This window comes from Cygnus olor, chromosome 13, assembly GCF_009769625.2.
Source record: "Cygnus olor isolate bCygOlo1 chromosome 13, bCygOlo1.pri.v2, whole genome shotgun sequence".
Lineage (NCBI taxonomy): Eukaryota > Metazoa > Chordata > Aves > Anseriformes > Anatidae > Cygnus > Cygnus olor.
In genome coordinates this window covers 3,238,496-3,262,227 of record NC_049181.1, presented here as the reverse complement: position 1 = coordinate 3,262,227, position 23,732 = coordinate 3,238,496, and the positions used below count along the sequence as shown (strand labels likewise).

Sequence of the window (23,732 nt, the reverse complement as noted above, 5' to 3'; positions counted from 1 at the left end):
CATCAGGATTATGTCAGAACATCCTTCAAACAGCTGGCTATCACATGCATTGTTGGCTCTTATACCTTCTCTTACCTCTGCTCTTAGCTCTATAGCACAGAGCAATGCTCACAGGAAGACTAGTTTGGTTACTGGAATATATAGCCACACCAATACAGTGCTTTTCTCAGGCTAATCTTATTTTAGACAAGGTTCAGGCATCTTTACATCCTTCTTTGCTGCCACACCGATGTTCTCATGGTGCTGCAGTGGCACCAGCCTGGATGCTAATAGCAAGGCCATCAGCAGCTATAAATGACTGACAGCTCAGGGGTCCAGCAGTAAAATCCCTCAGTCCTTCACAAGACCACAGTGTAGTTGACTTTGGCCTAGAGTCAGTGGCCTGGAAAGGGAGAAGAGACGTAACACAATTAATTTATAAATAAATCACAGTGATCAAGAATAAGAGGTCGACCACCGCTTCGTTTCTTGCAGGAACATATGGTGCACAAATATAATTCATCTTAGTGAGTGGGAGGGGTACAGGGTAAGAGGGATTCTTTCTGACATATATACCAGTACAATGCCAGTTACTCTGCTGGAGTCTCTTTCTGCCCGTATATGTAATCTATGTTGAATTAATTTGTAGTTGGCTGAATTTCAAACACATCAGGTTTGTTTTCACGTATGTTGATGGGATTTTCTTTTGGACCAGTTTGTTATGTTAATTAGACCTCCATTTATGCTAAACTGTAATGAGCCTTAGCAACACTGAGTGTGCAAGCCTGGTGGGAAATTGGCTGGATTTGAACAATTTCAACTTTTGTTGCTGCCTGGTTCTGATACATTATAGATTTTCCTCTTTCCCAAGTCATGGATATTCTAAATAGAGCAATTAGCTCTTTTCTAATTCTTCAGATGAGGCTGTTGTTGTTGTTGAGGAATATAAAACCCAATGTATTAACTTGTGTTTTAAAGGAATAATTGAGGAAGTGTGGGTTTTGTTGTTGTTGTTTTTGTTTGTTTGTTTTTTTGTTTGTTTTAGCTGAGAGGCTTGCTGGTTCTTCAGATCTTAAAAACAGCAAATAGAAGGGGGTTTCCAATGTCATCCAGTCAAATCTCTACTTGGAGGGGAAGTACAAATATCCCAAGTACACTGTTCTGTATTTGAGTAAGAAGAGAGTAATACAAACAAATCTTAAATTTTCTTTCTTTTTAGCAGAACAGGGACATACATTTTTGAATTTAAAGGAACTTCCACATCAACTACTTTACTGATCTATTTAACACCTGAGGACCATTTGATTTTTAAAAGCATTAGTCACCAGTATCTTGTGTTGATTTTATAGGGAGTCAAAGAATGCTCAATGCACTTGAAAATTAAGAGATCTGTATGTCTAAACATACAGTAAGACTCTCTCTTCAGTTTTGTTTGTTTGTTTGTTTTGTTTGTAACTTCTAATTCAGGGTCCATATGAAAGCAAGGTAGGCGAAGACTGGTACACTCACATATTTTTTAAACAGGCTTATAAAATAAAAGCAAAATCCAAGTTTACTCAAATGTGATGTATGTTTAATAAACTCATTGTATATAAATACATCTTTTCCAGAATGTAGTGGGAACTTTTTACTTTTTTCTTTAATGCTCACTGATGAGTGGTTGAAGGTAAACCCTTTTACTTAGTTTACCTGATTATTCAGGTTGGGTGACTGAAACCCAGTGAAAGCAGTGGCCAGTGGACTTTGGTTCAGAGCCGTCTGACAGAAGGAATATCAGACAATAAGCTATAGTTGGGGAATATCTGTAGCTTTATTTAGACATATAAAAGAACAGAGTTGAATTCTTGTGAATTCTAACACAGCTAATGATAATTTCTCCTAAAATGTCACAGTAGAGAAGTACAGAGAGCCTCCTCTTCATCTTATCCACCACCAAGTGGTCTTGGCTAGTCAGTGAGAGCAGACAAGCTGTTGTTTCTTCACAACAAGGTGAAACTACCATTAAAAGAATATATTTTTTTTTTTTGCTGCACATGCCACAAGTACTTCAGCACCCCTGAGATATAAAGATAGGCCTGATCCAAAAAGCCGAGAAAGACATAAATATTTAAATTATTCCTGTCACAAGTGCCTGGGTAGAAGTGACCCTTGTGGAGCAGATAGGCTTCCTGCACCTCTCTGTGAGTAGAAGCAGAGGTGCTGGTACCACGCTTGCTCAGGCTATCAGCGTGTCCACCCATTACTTTGCTGGCAGGCGCAGTCTTGCCCTGCTTGTGCCCCAAGCTAGGCAGAGCCATGTGAGCACGGTCAGTGCGTGCTGAACCTCAGTGGTAACACTGGGCCCAAGCTAATGTACCAGGGCTTTTGAAAGGCTGTATTAAGTTAGTTCAGTATTGCATTAAAAATATTCAGATGGTTTTTAGTCATCTAGCTGAAGAGGGGCAGAGCAAGCCTGTTTCTGTCTGTGAAATACCTTCTGCTTACCCTCTGTGTTAATACAACAACTTCAGCTGAATTTGGCACTTGAAAGCTTTTTGCTTCAGGAGCCTGAGGCAGTAGCTGTAATTGCCAGCTCATAAGTAGCTTCCTCAAAACAAAACCTTATTTATTCTTTCTTCCACACAGCATGAGTGTTAATGATTCAGAAGTTAAGAGCAATTGCCCATTTGTTCTGCTTAGGACTACCTTCATTTTTCCATATAATACTACAAGTTTAAGTTTATAAATGTTTTGCAACCAGCTTCTATTTCTTAAAAAAAAAAAAAAAAAGGCAAATCTTTCTCCAAATATTTCTTCGTAGCAAAAAGTGAGTGCACTGCAGAGACACTATACTAACAGAGTCCTAACCTGGTGTGTCCATGAAGTGAAGGACAACAGTTTGTCTTCCCTCTTCCCTCTTCCTTTTGTTTGCAGTTTACAAATATATATATCTCAGTAGAATAATTTTACAGGTGTATGTAATATATAATTAATAAATATCCTTACCGCCACAAGAAAAAAAGCTAGACATACATCGTTGTCCACTTTGCAGTTTTGTCCTTGAAAGCCATATATGTCTAGTATTGGCTTTCTGTGATCTTCTCGTATTACCTACCAAAATAACTTAAAATATTTAGTATTTTCCTGCTACGTTGTGTGAAAAAAAAAAAATCCAGAAGACATGGCTTAGACCCTTTTCTCAAAAGAAGTTTGCAATAAATATTCATCTTAACCTGAGGCACTGTCATTAATATTCGACCTTGGGCATTTCAGCTCTGTGTACTTCCAGAGCACTTCTTCAAAATAAGAATGGAGTTCCATTTTCAACAAATCCATGTATTACACAGAAACATATTTTTGTGCGTATAATTATCAAAAGGATAATTATGAACTTCATTTTCAAAATCATTTGTTTACTCGGTCATTATAGTCAAAATGTGTTGTGTTGGAATATGCCTAAAACTCTTCCTCCTCACTTAAAGTGAAAGTCTGTACAGTAACACACAGGCTTATACAGTTTCCCAAAGGTATTAGCAAACCATTAAGCATCCCCATCTCTAAACTGCAGCTGGTTGCTCAACACCAGCTGTGATTGTTGTGAGGGTTTGGGTACCCTCAATGCTCTGGCCATGCAGAGCTTCATCAACTGCTGGTGGAAACCAGGCTGCAAATCCTTTTTGTACCCTAAATACATGGCTTATTTCAGACCACACCTGTTCCAGGATCCCTCACATGGAGGGAACCCAAAGATATGCATCTGAGGAAAAGCCAGGACAGTGCCAGCATTCGCCTGTTCACCAACTACCACCACCAAAGAAGGTAGGGATTCTCCCAAACAAGGGAGAGAACCCCTGTTGGCTGAGGAGGTAAGGGGGACCTGCAGTGTTACCTGTGTCAGCTAAACCTTCACAACCTTCCGGCAGATGGGAATGAGCTGTGGCCTACCACCATCCTATCTAATGGTCTGCTTGCTTTATTTTTCCAAGGATAAATGAATCTAAGTTTGAAAAGCAGTCCTAGAAAAGTACTTTAAATTGGACCCTGATAGCTAGTTTTCTTACTGCCAGTTCTAATTTAAGAACCCCTGAAAAGGACCCCTTCAAAACCCTTTTTTTTTTTTTTTTTTTTTTTTTTTTTTTTTTTTTAATAATTGTAAGCTACATTGCAGGTAGGTTTATACCTACGGAGCTCATTAACTGCAGAATCTGGTCTATAAAAAGAGGAGATAAATATATATAGTGAGTACTACTTAAATAAATCTCTTTAAAACAAAGAGTAGGTTGCAAACTACTGAAGTCTGATTTAAACTAGTTTGCCTTAACCTATTTTGGCTGTCCTGCAAACAGATTTTAATTTCCTAATCACGTATTATATGGTGTGCCTTTTTTTTTTTTTTTTTTTTTTTCCTTGACACTGGATGAGCACAAAGGAGCAGAGTTAAAGTCTGGAAAACTTCTATATCTAGTGTGTCTTACATTTCCAGTGCTTCTGTTTTCAACCTAAATGTTATTTTAACTTGTGGTGTTATTATATATTGGCTCACATAGGGGAACTGCAGAACTCTGCCTGCCGAGCATCATTAAGCACTTTGGTGCTCGGTGGGAGTTTGTTCATTAGGAGGCGTGTGTTATGAATTTTACTCTGTGTGCATCTTTGTCTGTGAGAGAAGGGGAGGGAATGCAAAGCAATGAGAAGAAAACAGAAGACAAATCATTTACACATACAAAATACCTAAATATCAATACTCCTATTTAACAAAAGCAGAAAAGTGTTGCACAGAAGAAAATGAGCATCAACATGAGTACTAGGAAGGAAAAGTCTCCTGAAACCTGTTGCTATTTCTGTTTGGAAACTTGCATTATTTCCTCAGGTTTCATCTGCTTAGCAAAGATCCACTTGTCTGCCAAACTTTGCCTTTTGGTTTATCATTTCATTTCACTTTAGGTATTTGGCTAATCATTTAATCTTCAGACATGTAAAGGTAACATTGTATAGTAGAAGTTGTTTTAGTAAGTTATCTGTACTTATAAATGATTTTTACTGACAAGAACAAGAAGAATCAGGGTGTTGGATTTTTTTTGTCCATTTTTAACATCTGAATCACTGACATTCCTGTGCAGTAAAAGTTTTGATTACTGTGCTAATAAGAATTCTTTTGACTTTTAATTTCTTTTATAAGAAGATATTCAAATTGAAAATGTTCAGTTTCATTTTGAGAATACTATAATACAATCGTAGAGGCAAAATAGTAAAATTTAAAATCATGTATGACTTTTTCAGATTTTATAATCTACAATCAAGATTTTTACAGTTGAGAATAACCTATGGAAGATTAATCCCTTATTTCATTTTACATGCCATTTGTTAGGTATCAGAGACTATGGGGCTAAAGGATAGGATGCTGAAGTTCCTGGAAAAGGGTGTATTTTTAAAGATATGCAAAATGAATTTGATTTCTTTCTGAAGTATTTAAAAAAAATAATGAGTCACTGGCTCAATTTGTATTCACACTAGCTTTATTCTATTGTTTTGTAATTCTGTTGGGTTCTCTGATGTATCTGCTTATTTACGTCCATATGGATGTGAAGAAGATCAGGCTCAGTGCTTTGCAAATGGTTTTTCAATACAGATGCAGTATACCAACGCAGTATACCTTCTCAGCATGAGATATCCATAAGATTTTCAAACATACTTATTTTAACTTACTATGGTATGCATATGTAACATAGCATTTTTCCCTTGTTATGTGTAGTGAAAACAAAAAAGAACTATTATTGAAGGAGAGAAATATGGAAAATAGATGCTATCTGTTCCTTTAAATTCTCTCTCTAAATATTTTTTTCTTTATGGAAGTAGCAAGAGCTAAAGCAACTCCTGCTGTCTTGTTGTTCGACATCCACTACTGCCCATCTGCCTATTGATTGGTAGGAAACTCCAAATGGGAATTTCATCTCATTAATCATGTCACATCACAGGGATTAGGACAAAAAAAAAAACCCTTTATGCTTCACAGCAGCCATCAAATGCCCAGTAAGACAAGTGAACGAATATGATATGGATAGAATATCTTCCCACTAATTAAAGGTCATCTGCTAAAAACTGTGAGTCAGACTTGGTCAGAGTGTGCTATAATCTAAGTATGCACATACTCTTTGCACAGAAACTGTGCAAAATGAAAGGAGCAGTGAAAATGTATTTATAATTCAAATGTTAGCATAGCCTGAGAATAAAACACATCCATTACGGAACGTTATAGTGACAGTACTTGCAATAGTAGTTCTCCCTGAATAGTTACTTGCAAAACCCAGTTCCATTGATTCTCTTATTCCCCCTCACATCATCATTAATATCCATCCACATGGCATTTCCCCACTGATATGCTCTGTAATCCTCTTACACCACCATCAAATTGTTACTGTTCTATTCATAACCCATATAATCTGAATTATAAAATACTAGGATTTTTCTAAGCCTGTTTGGTACTGTAATGAGCAAGAAAAAGCAATTAAAATTGCTAAGATGTGACTGAGCAGGTGAGGTGAGGTTTCCTTACAGTTAGGGCACCGTGGCAGATGAGAGGGACACACACAGCCTTGGAAGAAAGCCAACTTATTAATGGAATTTGACCATGCAAAACTTGTTGAAATCCCTCTAGAACATCAAATGCCACATTATAATATCTTTACTGAGGTCTCTGCCATTCCCAGGAAATCTTTAATTCCCTTTTTAGAGCATGATTTTTCAGTAATACTTCCCAAAGCAAGATTTGTGGGATGCGTTTTGTTTTGCATTTATGTTTTGCTTTGTCCCTGTAATGAAAGCTCTCATGAGTTAAAAGCAAGTAGGTGGTTTTCCTTTTTGGTTGGAAAGAAACCTTCAGAGAATTAAGGTTTTTTTTGACAGAACTAAACAAACTCATTATTTGTTGCTTTTAAGCTGATAAACAATTATAAAGTCATAGAGATTTTGTCCCTGAAATCACTGCATACAACATCATATTTAAAATCTAGGAGGTCATTTTAGTTATGCTAATGACTTGAAATGGAGGTTAGATGATAATACAGATATAGTTTTAATCAAGAGACTTGGAAATGTGATGATAAAGTAACATAAGTTGTCTTGCTTTCTAAAGCAAGCATTATAATACTGTATACTGCCAGTATATGAACTGACAAGATAGGGAAATTCTTATGACTTAGTATTTGCATTTTGAATGCATTTATGAGCCTGCAATTTTTTTTTGCATCGTCTCGTAAGATTCCAACAAATGATTGTATCTCTGAGCATGTTATCCTGAAGAAAGAAATTGCTTATCAGTGTTTACAATGATTAATTTTACAGAGTTCATGACGTTAGCAGAAAGATCAGAATTTTTCCATTGACCTTCATGCTTAGAGGAAGTTCATGCTGAAGTCTATATTAAACCAGAAATACAAGCATCCATATATTTGAAATTTCCAAATTTCTACGTAAAAGGCAGCAGACAAATATTTGAATCTTAGCAGTATTCCTCTGATGAGTAGACTTAAATATTCTTTTTTTTTTTTTCCAGGCTTGTACAATTTAATAGTAAAAAAAAATCACTATTCATACATTTACAGAGACTTTCAGGGACCGTCAGTAAAGCTTTTAATATTTGCAATGTATTGTGTTTTGCTAGACTTGATCTAGCAAATATGTGTCCTAATGTAAGTAATTTTTTTTCAGAAAGGTTAAATTTGAGGTAGATAAATTTTGTGTAAAATTTCAATTTTAATAGTAGTTATTTTGTACCCTTGGTAAGGAGATGCACGATGCATTTAACCATAATGGGTAACACTAGTAATTCTCCCTGTATCATATAGTGTGCTTTAAAACAAGAGACAGAATAATTGTGTTTTATATTTACTGAGCATGAATAAGGATATGCAGAGATAAAAAAGCATTTTTTTTTGGAGGGCATGTCTATATACACATATACAGTATCATGTTCACTGTCCAAACTAGTTCAGAACAAGCTGATATGTCAATTCACCATAGCAGAGAATTACATAAGATATTGCCAGTAGTTGTTGAGCACATCATTAAGGCATTTTGGCAGGGCTAGATAGTGTGGTTGGAGAACACGGATATAACCACACAGCAGGGATTGTCCTCTGGTGCTCACATGCCATTGTCTGCACTCCTGCTGCTCTTCACAGTTGAGCCCAATGTGTTCCTAAAACAGAAGGTCGACGTACTGTGTGATGAAGATATACGTCCTTGCAGTCTTTGAATTTTGATCTTATAAAGCTGTCAATACCAGTTGCTTCCTTACATAGTGACAGTCAATCACCTCAAGTCTGACAAATATTGAATAATCTGCTCAACCTTTTGCTATTCAGAGGCAAGCTGACAAATCTTTCTTCTTGGCTATCTTGTTTGTAACAACTTTTCTGACCAAAGAACAACACTTTTTCTTCAGACACCAGAAATCTTCATCCCAAACTTCCTAAGACATTCAGCAAGCAAGTCAGCGCATGTGCAGGAGCCCTTACAGATTCACATGGCAAATTTCCCCCTTTTCTTTTCAAGCAGTTATTTTACATTTATCTTACAGTGAGAGAACAGCCATACAATAGGTTTGATATCTAAACATTATAATTTGGTACTGCATTCAGAAAAACAGATTTGAATGAATTGAACCGTGAGGCATTTCCATTACTTTTGTAAAAGAAAACACATTATGTAACATCAGTACATTTAAAACGCAGAGGAATACAGTGCTAAAACCAGCTTCTGTGATGTTAAGATAAAAAATATCCTGTATCTGCCCAGCAGGATAAGGAGAATACATTTTATTTGTTGCTTGCACTCTCATTTGCTCCTTGTCAAAATGACCGTGGGTTAAGAGTTAATAAACTCTTTAGTTTCTTTAAGTTACAGATTGCATTTCCTGTTCACAGCCCTTATAGCCTCCTTCTGGTTAAAGGCGTACTATTATGGTATGTAAAGGTGTGCTGTGATGACATGCCACTATATATAGTGCCGCAGATCATGCAGTGAAGTGTGTGGGCAAGGAGGCAGTCCTCTGAGCCGACCCGTGAATGTGGGACCTGAGGAGGAGTGGTGGCACCATGGAGCAGAGCAGGCCTAGCAGTGTGCAGGCCTCATGGCCTGGTAGCCACCAGCTGCCGCATCTGCATGGGGGTTATCCAGACAAGTGGCATGTGGGTAGTTGAGCCATTTTTCATTTTTGCACCTGCATTCCTCCAAGTTCACTCTGTTTTGAAAAAGGAAGAAATAACTTGTGTTCAAATATCCTTTTTTTTTTTTTTTTTTTTTGATGTCTCTAACTGTGAATATTTAGTGTGTCGATGTCCAGACTTCTACTATCTGAGATGTCTTTATCAGCTTTCTTCACATTCCTACCCAGGTCTGGTACCATTTTAAACAAGAACAGTCCCCCTTTCACAGAAATTATGGGAGAATCCAAAAAAAAAAAAAAAGAGAGGTTGTTAGTGAGATGGGAACAATCCCTCCAGATACCCTCCTTCATAGCATGTATTGATTTCTGTTGTTTTATGGTAAGCAAAAGTTTAACAACCATAATTTTATGAAAATGACAATTGAAGAGGACATCTGGTGAGAATTCATTTATGCCTTTTTACATTTTTAACAACCTGGCTATTTTTATTCTTCTCATCCTCTCAAAGGGAGTACAATGTAATGAAGCATGGAGCTGGAACTAGGCCACACCTCAGCTGGAAAATGTCAAATTCTATTATGCCACCCTCAAAAGCATAAATCATAGCTGCACATTTTTTAAAGGTAGAAAAACGGGAGGGAACAATATAAAACATTTATCTGAATTCATGCACATATAACACATAATGGTAGTGTGGGTTATCACTTACATAAAAAATTACCAAAATATTCAAAGGCTAAAATCTGTAATACATAGTCTCTTATCTTTCCTGAAGAATCCTTCTGAACATCATTCACTTTTTTGCATTTAATTTTTCCTGTTGTCAGCTAACAATCTAACCTGCTTAATGTCAGAAACTACTAGCTGTTTTGTTGCTTGAAACACTTATTTCATATATGAAATATTTTAATGGTCTGAAGAATGTACTAGACTAGTATAATATCCTGGATTCCACAATTTCCTTCTGGGGAGGAAGAGTCTGTCTCTTTGATGAGCAATAGCACAGTTCATAGCTATTCAAACGACTGAATAGCATTTACTAAGTATTTAGGAGGAGGATGGAAGACTAACAGACTCATTTGTTCACCCTCACTCTTCCTGTTTTCTTCAATATTCCTTTTCTTCCAAGAGGACTGAATTATCTGACTCTACTCACAATGAGTTTCTGTCTTTCTGGATATGTTCTGTATGTCTCCTTTTGATAACACCATTTTTTAAATGTGTTTAGTATAATATGACATTCATACATGTGGCTATAGGACATTTATGGGGACTGCTGATATCCTACAAGAGCATGTGATTATATACCTCTGTCAGAAATTTTTTGTTTGTTTGTTTGCCACTCAGCCTGTAGCAGATCAGGATCTTGGACTGAGTTTTTAAAACACAGACTTATACAATCTAAGGCTACTAGCCTCTCTGAACTCTTTTGTCTAGCCAGCTTCCAAAATACATATCAGGCTGATTATAGTGAACAGATTATTGTATATTTACTGTAAAACAAATAGGCTACATTCATCATTATGTAAGTGACTACAAGGTGGCATGGACCCAAACTCAATCTCACTGCTACCACCTGAAAGCTCTTACCATACTAAAACACTTACTGTACACATCATATAATTTTTCATCTAGTAAATATTTTCTATATTTCTAGTAAATATAATTTGAAGTGCAGCTTATACTTCTACAGTTTTCGGGACCTTCAGGAATCTCTTCAGGGCTTTAGATTCAGGACATGGACTATTGTGGTGCAGTCTGTGGTGGTCTCCAGTTCCTAGAGGCATTTGTTCCCTTGGACCTGGCTCAGTACAGCCAATTTTCAGCTATTTAGTAGAAACTGCCACTTTGTTGGAAGAGCAGAGGTGACAATTACACCTACTGCTTTGACCAATATTCCTGGCATCACAGGCCCGAACCAACAAGTACTCTGAAGTTAAGGCCAAACTTTTAAGTCTGACATAAATCTTATTTAAACCCAGACTAGAAAGTGGAGGACGAGTTGGGTGTGCTACTGAGCCAGCTTGGCTGAGGACATGCATTGCAGAATTCAGCATCTGCTGGTGTTTCTCTGCTGCTGAAAGTGTGTGCCCCTGTATCGCATCGCAGGAGGCCATCCAGGAAGCAATAAAGGTTTCTATTGTCACATGAACAGATTCATCTGAAATTCTTAATCTTGGGTTTGAATCTAAAAGGAGTGCCGACTGCTCAGAATGGTCTCAGAAAACACTTGCATGAGATGGGGAAAGAAGGCAAAGAGAATTTGCTCTACTAAGTGATATTTCTGTCAACTAATATTTATGTATATAAACAATACCAACTTTTCTTCACTGAGAAGGCTGCACTGTCTTTTACTGCTGATTAGAGAAAGATCTTAAACCAAATTGTATTACTGTTATTTAACCTCACAGTGTATCATGTGTTTCCAGCTTATATCCAAACAGTGTTTTTGTGCACTAGATGTTTTAGTGTTAGGCATTTGAAATCTTATCTGCCATTTTCTTTTCTTACTGATTTAATCTCCTTGGCTTTAAATAGTCTGTCCGAAGTCACTGTGGAATGGATCAAAAGAGGAGCACTCAGCTTATGTTGAAATTTAAGAAGCTATTCTTAAGAGTTATTTATTAAGAGTTCTTAAGCTATTCATAACTGTTTATGAAGCTATTCTTAGGCTGCAGGATGGCAAGTAGTAGTTGAAGATTTAAAGTTGAAGGCAAATAGTTTAAGAATGTTGTGGTTAGTTATGCAAGGTTTAAGCAGCAGTAGTATATTCCTTTTCTTCGTGACTGCTGCTTCATGCATACGGTACGTAGCCAGTTTAGTTTGGACAACAAAGCCATCTGTGATGGTCACTCTGTGAAACAGATAAAGAAACAATTTGGCTTTAAGAAGATGCTGAGGAATTTAAAAAAAAAAAAAAAAAGGAAGGAGAAGTTGGGGCAGTTCCCTGAGGAAGCCGAGCAGTCCCAGCTCTGTCCCCGAAGCAGGGGGCACAGCTCGGGGCAGTGCAGGAAGGCACCGTCAGCGGGAGATCTGCAAGGTGGAAACCTGGCCTAGCCTCACCCTTCACTCCCACGGATCGGGGGGCTCAGGCTCACAGAGGAACCTTTCCTTTGCCTCCAGGTGTTCAAAGTTAGGACAGAAGCAGTGTTCCCCATTGCCTAGCATGCTCCTGGTGGCAGAGCCTGCTTCCCAGCACAGGGCTGTGGCAGGATGGTAGCCCAGCCTCAGGTAAAAGAGGCATTCGGTGTCTGAAACTGCCTCTAGAGTTCATTTTGTTCCCTCAAATGAAGAAATTACAATCATGAGTAGCAAAACAGAATATGTGGGTGTGCTAATGATTTATAATTGCCAGGTAAATGCTACCCATGTGCCACCAAGTGTGTGGTGCTTGCCAGCTCTGCTCTTGCTGCTGGGGAACACTGTGCTCCCCGCACTGAGCGGGATCATCCAGGAGGAGAGCAGAGCATCACTGCAGGATTTAACTGGTTCGCTTTGCAGACAGCTTTTAGCAGTCCATAAAGTGTTAATGTTCAGTGTCTTTTGCTCAGCCATAGATAGACATGCTAGTGCAAGTTTTCAGCTATCCACTAACACTTAGTTTAGAACTCAGCAGAATTTTTTTTTCAGTGTTTGAGTAGACATTTGGCAATGTGTGAAGTGTCAGATGAGTGCTGGTGAATTTGAGAACGGGGGTGAATGTTTGTATCAGGGAAGGAGAATATATTCACAGCAGAAAGCTCTCAACCTGAGACCGGAGGTACCTGAAATAAAGTAGCTTTAAACTAGTCTATTCCAATTACATTAAAAGCTAAAGCTGAACTTGCCCTGCACAGCTGACACTTTACCGACTCGATCAGCAAATATTGAAATCTAGCATCAAGGGACTAGCTGCACGCTTGAGACTTAATCAATATAAACCGAATACAGTAAAGGTTTAAACCGTGGCCTAAACATAACATACCGAGGGAGAATGTGGCTGAAAAGCCCTCTCTGAAAGTGCCAGCTGCTAGCATTCAGTGGACCAGACACCTCTGCCAGCCTCGATGCTCCTGCTCCCGGGGAGCCCCAGCCCTGCATGACGGCATCCACCCAGGTGCCTGCGCCAACATGACGGTGTTGGAAGTGAAGCATGTGTGAGGTGCTCCTGCGCTGCTTCCCAAGGTGCAGCCTCAATGCATAGCCCTCTGCCGCTGTGCATCGTGCTGCGGAGAAGGGCACAGGTGCAAGTGCTCAGTTTTCTAATGCCTGTGGGACGTAGGCCCTTCCCTATAGATCTTCATCTAAATGATAAAAGACTTGGTAAATGTAAAATGTTAGTCACTGGACTATTGTTACGGAATTTCCCTATTAGATTTATCGCTGCTTCTATTAATTCCATTTAGTCTATTAATTTATCCTCTATTAATTTATCAGAGCTTTCTGGGTGGTGTTCTTTTTTTTTTTTTCGCCCTCATCTGCAAAGTGCTCAATGTTGACAATGACGGAAACCTCACAGGAAGCATTGACAAGGCTTGAAAAATAATTCTGAAGCCCTTGTGTTGCTAAGGAAGTCTCATCAGTAGAACCAACAATTTGAGATTGTTTTCTCAGCAGTACATGAGATAAATGAGAACTATTTCCAGATTCAGTAATTCTGAAATCTGAAGGAAAGATCTTATCAGTTTGCTGGCCACCCTAAATAGAATACATCAAGAAAGATTAATAGGAAACAGGGATACCTGTTTTGTTTTATAGAAAAAAAAAAAAAAAGAAAAAAAAATATTGTAAATAGTTGCTTTTGCCTGCTCTATTGCATTAAATATAAAATCTAAGCATTATTTTACTCATTTTTCATTATATACTGTTAGGATGAGCAAATTTTTTATGAAAAGAAAAACATTTATTAAATTATAAAAGAGCCTGTATGAGATTTGAAATGCTGGCAACGTTGTAGTTCATGCTTGAGTATCTTCCAAATTTTTCCCAGTGGACACAGGAATCTCTCAGGAAAACTTTATTTACAGAATATCAATCTAAGTTGCAGATTTATAAAGGAGTTTTCTGTTTCACCAGCTCCAAAATATTACTGTTTTAAGATTGAGCATCCTCAAATGTATGACAAATGTATTTAACAGTCGAGTAAATAGAATTAATGTGAACCCAGAAGCCTAGGTCTAAATACAAACAAACACCAACCTTTGGCTCTTCCCTATCTATAGCAAACTCTCATTATTTTTATTAAATGTGAAGTATTCTGTACCACTTCCATAGGAGTAGGGCTGGGACCTTGGAGCAATAGTGGCAGGTGATATTTTACTGTAGCTGTAGCATACTTGAACCATCCAAGGGGAATACATGACACATATCTGTGTAGCTCAATTTAATGTGCCTGGTTAGACAAGCACAAGTGTTCAAGTGCAGTACATTTGCAGTATGTAGATATTTGTGTTACAGGACATATTCAGAAGCTCATAGGGGTGTATGAAATCTTTCTGATAGATCATCAAGATGTGTAGAATACTTCTTGGAAAAAAATCTGCATTTTTTAAGATCATCAGGTTAGTCAAGCTACAACTAAACAAAAGCATGTTTAGGTATTCAAAGTTACTGAATGATGATATCTATTCCTCAATGAAGGAATTCTTTATTAAAATTGTAATCTTTTAAAATTTTAATTTCAAATCTTTCCTGTATACAGTACTATTAATCATACTCGTGTTGTAGCAGTAATTAATTTTGTGTGCTTTTCATCATTTAGAGATTTTAAAAGTACACTTGACTGAGTTACAAATAAAGCCTCCACAGATGAGAAATGTTCCACTTGTATCATGTGGTTCTGGTTTGAAGATTTCTCGTGAAGGGAGGAGGGAGCTGTTCTTTCTTTTGCCAATAAAAATAGATCACATCTATTTTTGGACTCTGAACACAATCTACTTTTTTAATTCTCAGAGAGTGACTATGATTCGCTGAATATATTTCCGAAGTTTGAGCTTCAACAGCATAAAGATACTGTCCAGCTCCTCAGCTGGGGGAAATCAGCATAACGTCCATGGTCTTTGATAAGCTGACCTTACTGAAGATCTCCCTTATGCTTTTAGGCATTTCTGGTTTTCTGATGCTTTGATTTTCCTTTGCTTTTTCTTGCCTTTCTGGAGTAGTTTGAGACTATGAATCCATGAATGTCTGCATTATTTGTGGACCAACTCATTTGTTACTGATTTTTTTTTCTTTTTTTTTTTTTTTTCATGGGACAACATAACATCGGATCTAAGCATTGGTTTGCTTTTATATAGTACAGTTAATCTGATCAAGGCACTACAAATGTACTCTATGCAAACAAATTCCTATAAATCACAAAGCAGGATTTAATCTGTGTCTTCCTTTAGCTTTTCTCTACTGTTATAGAGTAGGTGTGCTTATCTCCTATGTGCTTCAATCATGTGGTATCTATTTCCATATTTAAACATGAAGTTATTGGGTTTTTTGTTTGTTTGTTTTTTCATATAAATGGACTAGGTGCATAAATTCTTATATCTGAACTAGTTGACCTAAGCTGTGTACTGAGGTTACAAGAAATGTCTGAGTTTGCCATGTGTTGGAGCTACAGCCAAGCCTTAGCAACATGTGTGTGTGTGTCTTTGGGTGTGAGTGGATGTATACATGCACACACGTGTTTTAGAATCAGACACTTTCTTTAGGCACTGATACCACATTCTGTTATGGGGAAGCAACAAGTTCAATTGTGTCTTTACACAACAAATACTTCATTTTGGAGAAGTTTCAATAATAATCACCAATTGATTATCAGGCAACACTTCTTTAAATGAATGAAGCCTCGCCAGAGGATTTGAAGGTTTTGATAAGTCCACATCAGTTTGGAAATCTACCCAATTTATTACAGTCTCACAAGAATTTTACTCTTCTTGTGTAATAGAAAGCTTAAATACTATTGACAAAAGATTGTAGCATGATTTTCTATTGTGTTTGTACAGTTCTGTTTTATGAATTGGCACCTTGGGGTGTAGATACTGCTCTAAATACGTTCCTAATCATCCTCTTTTATTTCTGTTCCCGGTTCCACATAAAATCTTTTCATTAGCTTGTTTGGGGTGGGGTGGGAGCGGGAGGTTGTCCCAGGTTTCTATTTTGTCACATATTGTCATATAAAGAAAAAATGATGTAAGGTAATACGTAGATACCTTTAATAAGTTAATACTAAATCATTCAAATTCTCAGTTTTCTGCACAGGCTGCTGGAGGAATAGATTTAATGGATCTACATAGAACAGCTTTTCTTTATTGCTTATATGTTCTCATCTGGCAGAGCATTGCATCATTTAGAAAAAGCCCTGTATTGTGGGTAGACCTTGTTTACTGAAGAGATACTGCTTTGTAGGAATGAGTACTTTGATTGTGGGGGAGTCTATGTGTATCTTCTGTATAAGTGTTTCTTTATATATTTTGAGACACAACGCCTAAGAATACAGTACAGAATATGATAATGCAAAATATAGAAAAAAACGTTTGATTACCATTTGTATTTTTAATCTCATTTCAGGAGAATGCCAAAACCAAACTTCAGCAGTCATATCCATCTGTATTATTCCTCATGACAGTATAAAATAGTGAGACAGTTCCACAAACTAGATTAAGAATCATAGTTTATATTGCAGCATAAAATTGCTGAAATTGTGTAGAAATCTGTATTGCGGATCATAAATTAATGCAAAAACTCCAAGCTATTTTTTTTTCACTTCGTCTGTTTAAGCTACTGGGCAAATTGTTGCATGAATAAATATAGTTTGTTCCTCTGAAACTGTGTAATATTAAATGCTGTGTTGTTGGCATAAAATATAAGTTGATCAGACAGACAAAGATTATTATTCTGACAACAGCATACACAAGGGTATCATTGTACATTGAATTTCAGTGTGTAATATGGTATAAATCTTCATGAGATTCTCAACTTTTATTGGCTGCACAGAAGGTGCTTTTCCTTATTAAATATGGGAGATGGTCCCAGGGGATTTTTTTAAAAATATCTTTATCCATTTTTTTCTTCTAGTCTCTGGGCCCTGGAAGGCTGACAGATACAGCTGGGTAAGCATTTCTCGTTTGAACGCTTGACTACAGGCACAGTCATGCTTTAGCACTCGAGCTCCTGTAATGTTTTACCTTGGCAGAAACTATCAAATCCTACACAAACTCCACCTTTCCCATTCCATAAATGGATGTGTGTGAGCTCCATCTACATCCTGTAGGACAAAAAATAGCTTAATTTTGCAAAACATTACCAATGAAGCACTAAAATGATAGCTGCTTGGATTCTGCACCTCTCTTGTTCCTTGCTGTCATTGACTACCAGGGCATGGGGACACTGACAGGCACCCTCACTGCCGTGCCCTGCACAAAATGAAGGAGCAAGGGCACAAAGTAAGATGCCCTCTTCTTGAATTTAAACTATTTGGATTATTTTGCTGGCCAAAGCCAGTATACTATCTCTTTATTAAACGTAAGTAATTGGGAGATTGGGAGAGTGCTGTAAATAGATAAAAATTGCTCCCTAAGGTAGTCAACCTAGTCCAGCTTTACACAGAGTATTAGCAGTACCATGCCAATTACCAAAGTGCCCAGCTGACAAACTGAAGTTTAAAATTAAACATTGTGCATGGGCAAATCCAATGCAAAAGCTTTTGTAACAAAAAGCATGCTAGATTGTTAGGCCAAACTGAGCATTCTGAGGATATAGTACAAACCGGAACACTGTGCTCCAGTTAATACTGAATAAAATACCAATGGATTCACTGGAATTGAAACAGTAGAGCCATCCTACGTGAAAACCTTAGTTACTCAACTACAGAGTGATGGTTTTGCTTACACTGAGTCAGTGGAGATCTTAAAAACAGTGAATTTTATGTTATCTTACTTCTTCCACCTTCATTAGTCAGGTAAGTACTAATCAGTTAGGAAGACTGTAGGCAAAGAGATGTACTTCATTCTGAATTGATGAAATGGACATTCCTCCATAGATTTATTTGTATGTTAAATGGAACAAGCCACTTATTTAATCTCTTTTTCTCCATTTGTAAATGGGAACAAGGTAGAGCACCAATGTGATGTCGTTGAAGACACACACACGTCTATATTTTATATATGCATACATACACGTCTCATTATCCCAGAGTGGCTAAGGTCACTGGTGAGGAAGGTAGAGCTCAGACCTGACACGTGTGTCCTTTCTTTAGGTCAGACAAATTCAGGGCTCACTGCTAGAATGCCAAATATTTAACTACTTTTTTTTTTTTTTTTCAAAATTATTGTTATTCATTATGAAAAGTTGTCAGTTGTGATATTTCAGACCCTTTTAGAGCCCATATGAAAAGAATTGCCAATAAAACTCAGATGTACTTTTTTTTTTTTTTCCAATTAATAACATCAAAGTCTGACCAGCTGCCTAAAATCCTTTTTTATCCAGGTACTTTCTGTTATAGCTTTATAGCTTGACGCACTTAAAATTTTAGGCTATACCAGTATTTTTTATATCAGTACTAACTATAAAATCTATATGCATTGCGTTTATAGCATAAATTAGGACTGTGGAATTACTGTTACAGGACACATGATTAGTGTTGTCTCTGTGCTACCGGTTTGTGTATTACTGCATTGCTAAAGAGTAGCAGTTCTAGGAAGGATGAAAAAACACTTTTTTCACCATCCAAAGGGCTAAGAAACTGCATATATCATTTTCAAAATTAGCTATCACATGTAAAGTTAAATTGGGTACAGCTAAATAATAAAAGTAAGTGCATTTTTAGGTGCTCTTAAATGAGGTCATGGTGTTTATGAATTTCCAAGTATTACTCTGGGCTTCAGAAACTCCAGTGGCAATCCATGGAACAGTGGTGAGAAATGTCTCTCATGCACACACATACTCGTAGTCAATTTAAAAAATGAACGAAACATAACTTGAAAGCCAAATCACATTTATGGTTCACAAAGTATTTTTTAAAATGTGTATGAATGGATATTGATGTGTGAAAACTATTCTGATGAGGAAATGGTAAACTATTGTGTTAATTTATAGTGAATATAACTTATTTACCATTAATTACACCTGATTTTAACCTCATTCAGCTGCCCATCCTCATCAGCTTTTAGGCAAGTCAGTTTACACCATTTCTTTATTCTTTGCCAGCACCTCTATACATCGCTCCCAATATTATTTATCATTATCTTTTTATTTATTTGCAGTTTATTCATACTGATTTTCTGCTTGCAAAGTTTTTATAATTTGAAATTGCAGACCAGAAATGCAACTGCATCTGCAGGCTCCTCCCCATAAACAGTAACAGTCCTGTGGAAAGGGTGGACTTTGAATGTCACCTGTTTCTGGCAATTACAGCTGCCGGAGCCTAAGACAGTGCCCTTTTTTAAAAACAGATTTTCAGTAACAGTACTGCCTTCTCTGAGTTTTCTTTCTCTGCTTGGATTTCTGAAAACCCTCTAGGTTGGCCTCACTGCATGTATTTGTTGTATGCTCTGTACCCCGCGGGAAGGACTGGACAGGCAGCAGACATCGTGAGAACTGAGGGGCAGCATTTCTTGTGCAAACACTGATCCAACTAGAACACTTCAAAAATCTGATCCAGGAGGAGAAATGATGACTGAGGTTGCTCTCCTTCAGGGTGTCTGTAACTCAGAATAATAGCTCTTGAGTTATTAGCTGGTTTTGTTTGGCATTCATCTTCTGAAGTTACCACCAAAGGCATAGAGGCAGAAGAAAGCATAATACCACATTGATAAATACGTGTCATTTCCCCTCCCCAGAACTGTATAAAATGGAAAGGCATAATTGGAATGTTAGTAAATATAATGGATCAGAATTTGTTTATTTATTTTTTCCCAGATTGAACCTTTGCAACATCAGATTTCAAACTGAAGTGAATGACTTTCATGTCTGATTTATAAAACTTTCACATGAAGAATGTACAGTGGAAACAAAATACATGCTTATTTGGCCGTAATTTTTCAGTTGGGAGAACTGATCAGATTAGGAAAAAAAACAGATGAGAAAGCAAGCTATGCCTGCAAACAGAACGAGTTTGTCATCTTGTGAACTGTGCATCTTCCATTGACCAGTGGGTGGGATGGGGAGGCCCATGGGGTCTTGTGTGACTCATGCATTCCTCTTATGTCCCCTTTGCCACCACAGTGTTTGTGGCTTTTAGCTTGTTCTTTTATCTCATCTACAAAACTTGAGCATGGGGCAGCGCAAAGAAAAAGGTACTGAGCAGCAGAGTTACTGTGCATAGCAATAATGTCTCTATGGTAAATTTCAGATGGTAAAGCAATTCACACTAAAACATTGCTTCCAGTTTATAGTCAGTGTTCCTGTTTTTCTCTGGTGGGAAAAAGATCTAACATTCAAATTTTATGTTCATTATTCTTTTTGTCTCTGAGCTAGCATCTTTATGAAACACTCAGATCTGACAGAGGCTTGGTGAATAGCTGGGAGATTTGGACTGGAAGGCTTTTCTGCCACCCTTCCCCCATACATTAAATCATAGCGATGTGCCTTTATTTTATCCTTTTGATGATAGAGTATATTAAAACCAGAATTAAGGGTGTATTCAACTCTTTTCAATTCGCAACGCAGTGTGTGATAAACTATAGTTAAACAAGAGCAATTAGTAAATGATTTTGCTATTTAGAAGATCGTTTGCCAAATATGTTACCACACTCTTTTTCCATAACTGTATTTTCCAATATCAATTAGGAAATGGCCGTAAAGATTCCCAGCTACTGTTCATGAAAACTTAATGTACAGAGGTATGATAGTTGCACTGAGATAATGTGTACAAATAGGGATGGCAGAAGAGAAGACTCGCCATATCGGGTGAAACCAAAGGGCATCTCCCCTGGAATATGACAAAGGAAAAGTCGGATCAACTCTGCATCAAGGCTACATATGTCTGAGCCTAGAAATCCATGAGGACGTTTAAGCCAAAGGCTGTATCTGTGTGCTTAATCACCCTAGACAGCTTTTGCCTTTTTTTTTTTTTTTTCTTGCTTGAATTTGTGGAATCACTCTGATTGGATGCAGGCTATCAATAGATCTCCATCAGAGGTCCCACAGCAGAAAGGATTGCTTCCTTCTATTGCTCTACCCTGACACCCGATACTTTCACTTGGTGGTGCTCATTTCTTGTATTAAATGCCAAATACTAATTTTATGGTCATTTTCTTTGTGGCATTAATGATTAAATGGACCTCTTTCTCTCAAAGGAACTGACCACAGTTGCCCTTATTTTCCTGGATTCACTTTATGGCCAAAAGCATGGGATGGTGATTTCCTTCAGTCCTGGAGATAAATGATGCTTTCTGGAGGCAGAGCACTGAGGGTGAGGGCTTTCTGCTTTTCCATCCTGTTTCCACAGCCGTGCAACAGAGAATTTGCTCATAGCAATGCCAGAAGCTTTGGGCTGAGGGTCTGGAGTTTTACAGAACCAACTGCTTGAAAAATTTCAGGGAAGGTTCTGGTTGTGAAATGCCTGATTTTGGTGGGGAAGACCTTGACCTCCTTAGATTTAATTAAAAAGAGGAGGCTTAAAAGCAAGGGATCCTCTGTGGTGCTTCCAAGAGTCCAACAGCAGCTTATCACTGCGTTAGAGTTCATGAGAAATAAGCACTAAACTGTGCAAACTTCAGATCTAGTGCCCTATTGGAAGTGAAGTAAGTCTCAGAAGTGAAAAGAGTATTTTACAAAAAGACACAAAAGTAACCTCAAACAACGGTGTCACCAAAGAACAACTACCAAGATATGTGTGTATCCATGAAAATGACTCCTGGAGTCTTTCCAAAATCACTTCTGGCTCCGTGTAAATCAGGGAGATGTATGCTTATGCCCATGAATTGTTTAACTGTAGAAATGTCTTTTTCTCCTATATAGCAGATGCACAAAGGGAATGGGAATGTTTTATAACTTAGGCTTTTAAATAATAAATAAATGGCTTACATTCTCAGCTTGAGAAGTCTTGATGTTTTGCGTAATGTATAATACTGAAGTATACAAATATTTTTTAGGAAGAATTATTTTCCCTTTTTAAAAGGAATATAAAACCTCAAAACTAAGATAAAACATCACAGTCTGTTTCTAAATACTTTGCATCTTAATATGGTTGAAGTTCAGGCAGTAAGTAATTTCTGAGTTTTTCCCTTGAGCTGCGTAGTTCTTTTCATATGTAATTATTCTCTGAGTGCATTAGATAATGCTATGGTTCCCACAGCTGTATACACATCTATAAATCATTAATGAGGCAGTTAACTGAAACAAAACTATAAAAGATTTGCATTACCCGGCAGAACCCAGCCTTAATTGACTTCCAGTTATTTACAATTAATTTTTCCATTTGGAATAATGATTGCGAGTAACTTCGTTGATTTTTTTATTTTTTATTTTATTTTTTTTATTACTCAGGAATTAGATGCTGACTATTCATCAAAAGTTTTTACAACAGGACCCTGTCAATGGACGGTAATGATCTTGAGATAATCTTGTTGTTATGCACACGTATACATTTATCCCCCCACAACTGGCAGAGGAGACGGGGGTGGGAGCCGGGGGGTGTAGTAAAATGGGGACAGGAGTAAGTGCAAACTTTTTTTTTTTTTAAATCACGTAACTAAGTTTACCAACAATCACTTTCCTTTCCTAATTACAGCATCTAGCTGAAAACCAGCACAATTAATAGAGCTGGCTACAGCTCTAGATAGAATAAACTGTGTGCATGAGGACTGAGTAAATATTTCTATATTTCTATTTTATAAGACTATAAGGTAGACATTAAGTGATAAATAATGCAAAAGCTGTTAAGTAAATATTAATCCATTATGCCATTTAAAAGATTACTTTTACAGAAATACAGCACACAAAGTAAATCCCTGTTAGCGTGTCATTATTTGAGCAAGTCACAGGCACTGAGGCTGGGAGATGGACCCTGGACGTACACAACTAAAGATCTGCTCTCTCTGCCACGTAAGCATAACTCTCATTGACATTAATGGGCTGGGGATGTGTACATCAGGAAGGGATGTCATGTTCAAATTCCTAATAAAACTTAAGCCCAAAAGAGCCAGAGCCCATTTGCAGCAGCTGATGTTATCTTCATTATCTTTCAATCTTTAATTTTCAAAATGCTTAAGCAGTTAGATCCCATCAGTAGTAACTGCTGGTCATTTCTCTCTTTCTAAATCATAGCTGTAAAACCTGACGTGTCGAGGTGCACTCCACTGAAACTGCTGTCCTTGGAAAACAGTCCTTCTCTGAGACTTCAGCAAGTAATACCTCTTTTCCCCTCACTACTCTTACTGGGTACCAGATGCATAAATAGCTGTTTGGGCCTGTTTCTCTCCCCCCGACTCACACTTCCATTTGTGAAAATTGGGTAGGTGGGCTGAGCAGAGCGAGGAACTGAAATCAGCATAGTGGGCACAGAAAGGGGCAGCTGTGATGAGCGTTAGGAGCTTTGACTTCTCTGTAGGTTTTGTAGACCAAAAGACGCACACTGGTAAATATGGGAGAGTTTAATTCTGAGTGACAGTAAAGCTAGCAGCTGCTTTCTTCACCT

General features: G+C 37.5%; 1 long non-coding RNA gene across 1 annotated transcript in view; it reads left to right on the top strand.

Moving 5' to 3' along the window:
* LOC121077422 overlaps positions 1–23,133 on the top strand; it is a 363,360-nt gene extending 340,227 nt beyond the window's left edge. Inside the window, exons 4-5 of the long non-coding RNA XR_005824027.1 lie at positions 21,391–21,506; positions 23,010–23,133. This is a non-coding gene — a long non-coding RNA (uncharacterized LOC121077422). The remainder of the gene's footprint in view (positions 1–21,390; positions 21,507–23,009) is intronic.
* The last annotated feature ends 599 nt before the right edge of the window (positions 23,134–23,732 follow it).